Source organism: Oryctolagus cuniculus, chromosome 6 (assembly GCF_051225735.1).
Source record: "Oryctolagus cuniculus isolate XC-2025 breed Fujian yellow rabbit chromosome 6, ASM5122573v1, whole genome shotgun sequence".
Lineage (NCBI taxonomy): Eukaryota > Metazoa > Chordata > Mammalia > Lagomorpha > Leporidae > Oryctolagus > Oryctolagus cuniculus.
Genome location: NC_142872.1, coordinates 33263339 through 33269111, shown reverse-complemented (window position 1 = coordinate 33269111; position 5773 = coordinate 33263339).

The following is a 5773-nucleotide window of genomic DNA, read 5'->3' as shown; positions in this document are numbered from 1 at the left end:
GATAAACAGCCTGTGCCATGAATCAATAGTGTGTCAGCAATGCTGTCACAACACCCCCTGATGTGTGTGCAGCGCATTGACAGCTGATCCATTACCCTGAGTGCCTGCAAATGTTAAAGAGCTTAGCTATTTGTGTGCTGCTGCTTGGCGCCGCTTTACAAAGTAGGGCATTTGTTTTAGTGGCAGCCAGCAAATCTGACCAAGGCTCATGCACAGCAGATAGCTCCATGCCATCCCAGTACACTGAACCAATTAGCTGAGATCCAGTTAGCCTGCGTGGCTTTGATTACACAGCTGTGCCCCAAACAATATGCTGATCTTTTCGTTTACATGGAACTTAAATGCAGTCCTGAATCAGCACTCTGTATCCTGACACAACCAGGGTCATGTGCATCTGGCCAGGGTGCTCCAACTCAGAATTCTGGGTCACACAGATTTTCTCTAAAGTGAAGCCAACGTGAAGGACTACTGATCCCAGGGTTATCAGCCTCACTAATACCAACAGAGAAGTCAATGCCAGATGGGTCTACCCAGGATCCAGGATTGGCATCCTGAAGAATCTCTACAGTCAACCCCACAGTGAAATAGTTCAGAACTTGAGATGTGAAATTAGACTAACCTTGCTTCTAGTCCATTAACTCACTACCTATGTGATCCTGAACAAACCATTTAGTGTCTTTCTCCTTTTTTCTTTTTTACAAGGATCATAAAGATAGAACCTGGTTCTTACAGGGACTAAATGAGATACTACATTGCAAATGTAGGGTAGAGCATGATACAGTAAGTATGTCCTCAAAATCTGAGAATAACTTGGAAAAATTAGCAACATAAAGATATGAGAAAGGAGAGCCTCTCTGAACAGTTTTCCCCATTAAAAGGACTGATAATGGTGTCCCCATGTACAAATGAACAGCCAATCACTCATATTCCTTGACTTTATTAGATAAATGCCATCTCCATTTTGTTTTGTACACATATTAGAATATTTAATGCACTTTAGAACATCAGTAATACCAAGAATAAAACCTCTTCAGAATCTTCTACATAAAGGTCTTAATAGAAATTGCTAGCTGGTTGACCCTTGATTTATGTGAATAACATTATATCCACTTAATTCACTTTTTGATTACCACCTTCACTCATACACATTCAACAAGAAATATAAACAATGAACTACCCCTGCACAGGTTTCTTTAACACCAAACTTTTATCAAAATTACATTCATATATATATTCCAAAATGGGCAAATCACCATACTACTTAGAACACTAGGAGATAAGCAGACTAGGTGACAATGAATTCAAGTAAGAGGAGCCATAGTTAAAAAAAAAACAAATTGCCCCAAAAGTCATGTCAACAACACTCCAAGGGAAGAAGACACCATGTTCCAAGGCTCCATGCCTTGAAGGACTCTTGCACATCACAAACAAAAAACAAATTTAAGAGAGCACAAGTACCTTGGCACTCAGAATCCAGCCCTGTATGACCCCAAATCTGAAACACCCACCCCTGAACACTTTCCAGACCAAAGAAACATTTCTCCACATTTCTTGCCCTATACTCTTTAGCAGGCAATTATTTCCAAAAGCTTTGTGTGTCTGTGATTGCTGCTTCAGATAAAGGGTAGTATTTGAACAGAAGTGCTCAGGTCAAAAAAAAAAAAAAAAATGAAGCAAATGATTTGCCAAATCCCTTCTCACAGAAAATATAAAAGCAACAGATTCTAGCTTAACTAAATATCCTTTCTTGAGAGTGCATCTGTTTTCTTGTATTTGTTTTCTAATTCATAGATCTGGAAATATTTGTGAATTAGTAGAGTATTTGCAACAGTCACTAAGGAGCATTCTACTAATTCTTCTCCTGTCAGTTAATGATCAAATGTCAGAAATGTAAATCCCCAGTCTTAATGTAAAATGACTTATTAAGAGGTTATTAAATGTTTATGATGTGCTTTAAATTAAAATTTTTTTAAAAACTATTTTTAAATGTTGAGATCCATTATTAATCATCTGAATTTCCACTTTTAATTTTCACATTTTTAATGATTCAGAAACAATACTTTTTGAAAACATGAAAATAACTTGATTTATTACGGTTAAGGCAACTTAAACGTTTGATAAAAATCTTGATGTCTGGATATTTTGAATACAATTAAACTTTCTAACCTTAAGATAATTACTGTTAATCAAATAAAACTATTCACTAAAATCTTAATAGCATTACTACTGGGCTGAAACATATCAACAAAAAATTGGGACAATTCGTATGTAAGCATTCATAAGTTAGGCATGTGTTCAATGATCACTTAAATTTTGGTAGTAAATGAACAAAACACCCAGGTGTGTGCAGTAATTAAACTGAGTAGTCTGATATTTTACAGCGTGCAAGTTACCGCCCATTCCGACAGAAGGACCACCGCCTCTCTCTCTTTCTCTCTCTCTCTTTCTCTCTCCCTCTTTCTCTTTCTCTGTCTCTTTCTTTCTCTTTCTCTCTCTCTCTCTCTCTCACACACAGACACACACACACACACTTCACCCTACCAACCACACATCTACAACTTGCCTCTTGGTTCCTTTAAACCAAGGCAAAAGACAGTTTTCCTGGTAAATACACATCCTAGGACTTAGGCACAAACCTCTACACTTCCCTGCCGCCTGGCTGCTGGAGCCCCGGCGTCGCGGCGGAGGCGCTGCCACCTGCAGACGGCGTGTACACCGCAGCTTTTCGACGCTGTGACAAGGCTGCCCATGATAAAGTGTGTTGTTTCTTTCAACTCACGGTTTCTGAAGTTTCGCTTCCAAGGTCCGCTGGCCCCCGCTGGCGAAGCCACAACAGCACATGGCAGGAAGAAAACCAGCAAGGAAAGACCAGACCCGGTTTTTAAAGCCAAACTTCTTGGGAGAACTCCCTTCCAAGGGCACGCCGCCAACAACAAGAAACCTAAGCTTTACCCTCCCAGCCCCACCGACACCGCCAGCCCACGCTCCGCGGAATTAAGCCTCAGCATGAGTTCGGGAACCAAATATTACTCAGACCCGTGCACCTGGAATCCGGCTTAACATCCTGCGTTGTGTCAAGTCCCTGCCCTTTCCTAGCTGCTTCTTGCCAAGCCTGGAGGGACTGTGTAGACATCACTACTGTGGTAACCTGGGCTGGCGCTGTGGCGTAGCATGTAAAATGGCCGCTGCAGTGCCACCATCCCACGTGGTCCCTGGTTCGACCCCAGCTGCTCCACTTCTGATCCAGCTCTCTGCTGTGGCCTGGGAAAGCCGCAGAAGATGGCCCAAGTCCCTGGGCACCTGCACCAGAGTGGGAGACCAAGAAGAAGCTTCTGGCTCCTGGCTTTGGATCGGCTCAGCTCTGGCCATTGCGGCCAATTGGGGAGTGAACCAGAGATGGAAGACCTCTCTCTCTCTCTCTCTCTCTCTCTCTCTCTCTCTCTCTCTCTTTCTGCCTCTCTTTGTAACTCCGACTTTCAAATTAATCTTAAAAAAAAATGTGGTAACTTGAGAAAGTGAAATCCTTGGAAGCCATTGGGGCCAGCACAGTGTGTTAAAACCGCTGCCTTCAGTGCCTATCCCATATGCGCTGGTTCGAGTCCCCGCTGCTCCACTTCTGATCCAGCTCTCTGCTGTGGCCTGGGAAAGCAGTAGAAGATGACCCAAGTCCTTGGACCCCTGCGCTGCATCAGAGACCCAGAAGAAGCTCCTGGCTCCTGGCTTCAGCTGGCCCAACTCTGACCATTGTGGCTATCTGGGGAGTGTACCATCAGATGGAAGACCTCTCTCTCTGCTTCTCCTTCTTCTCTGTGTAACTCTGATTTTCAAATAAATCTTAAAAACAAAACAAAAAAAAAGAACATACATAGGGTCCATCTAAGTAGGACCCTAAGTACAGGTCCTTCTCTACCCCCAATACAAATGCAGAATAGCTCCCATTCCTTCAGGAATCTGCCCTCTGGAAGGGGGCAGCTCATCTGATAAACACCACAGTGATAATATGTGCTAATACATTCATGCATTTTTTGCTCCCAAGTAATTTGCATTTTAACTAGCGCCTTCCAGGACTTGAGGGGAAGTGACACTCTAAGGGTGGGTTTGCACAAGATGGGCTTGTTGATGGAAGGAGGTATTAGTGGGAGAGGGTGCTCCTGGGCTCTGGGAATGCGTCAGATACCAAGTGCTACAAGGAACTGACACCACAAGCTACAGGTGCCACAGAGAACATCTCACATTTTAGGTCCCCCACCATTTACAGCTAACACTGAATTATTCATCCTCCCAGATGGGGACCATTTACTCTAATGGTTGAAAATCCCAGGAGAGTATTTGCAGCGCCTGCTAACCAAGAGAGAAGGCAACTCAGATCTGGGGGAAGCACTTAGCTCAGTGAATCTATTAGCAACTTCACCTGCCTGCCAAGGGCAGGAGAGACCCCTGCTTGGTTGATACAGCATTCAAGCAAGTCTCATTTCTGCCTCCAGGTCAGGGTTTCAGGTGTCTACCCTCTGGATTCAACCATAACACAGAAGTCAGGGGAGATTTTATTCCAAAGGAAGTGTGTGCACTTGCTTCAAAACTGCTATCTAAAATGGCTAGATATCATTCCTAAGCAGCTAATTCTTGCCAAAATAAAATTACATTTGTTTTAACATAAATATCAAAATAATAACAATTATTAGAAATTATACTTAACATTTATTAAAATGTCCCCGGGGGAAGGAATAAAAACTTTTTTAGAAATGTGCATTGAACAAATAAATCTTCACAATAAAACCCACCAATCAAATCAAAGCAGGATCTATAGAAAGGTGAGAAATGAAAGCTCTCAGGACACTCACGTTGAAAGACTGTCTATCTTTCTAGCTGTGTGACATTGGCAGGGGACTTAATCCCTTATTCGCATATGTTAATACGAAGATACCAATCTGATGATGACTATTTGAAAGTTTTGAAAGTATCTAGCGAATGGTAGATTCACACTCAGTGTTAATTTTTGTCCTCTCTCCTTTGGTTTGTAAGTAAGGAGAAAGGGTTAAATGACTTGCACACATTTCCCTCTGAGTCCTTTATGGCAGACCCAGAATCCCAGAAGGCAGAGTCCCTGGCCCTTAGTGCTAGTCCCTCTCTGTCTCCTGCCTAGCACTGACTCACCTGCTCTCCCTGCCAGGTCCTTTCACCTGGCCCCACAAGGAGCTTAGGTGGTGGTTGCCAAATTGCCCCTTTGGAATAATGAACTTAAAGTTCCCCCAAAAGAACCATCTTGGTTAGTTTTTTAAAACTAATTTTGGCATACCCTGAATGGGTGAGTATGCTTTGGTTCTGCAACACAAAACCAACCTACTTGAATAATGGGGAGCTTTGTGTGGCAAATCATTATGGAATTATTTGCCCACCCCCCAAGGAATCTTTGCTAAAGATAAAGAGAATTTGCCAGTTTTTATTACTTGTGTATCTGTTTGAGGGCAGGAGGTGAAACTGATCCCCCCCCCCACACACACACACACACACAAAGAGGAAAGAGGTAACTCTCCCATTTGTAGTGGCCACCTCAGCACTACTAACATTGAGGCTGGATAATCCTTTGTTGTGGGAGGCTGACTCATGCACTGAAGAGTTTTCACACGCATTCGTGGCCTCCAGCTGCAAGGCCCCAGGAGCCACCCCTGCTCCCCCAAGTCATGGCAACTACAGTTGTCTCCCGTCATTATAAATTTCCCTGAGCAGCAAGGCAGACTCCTGTTTAGAATCACTGGCTTCCGTGTTTTTAAAG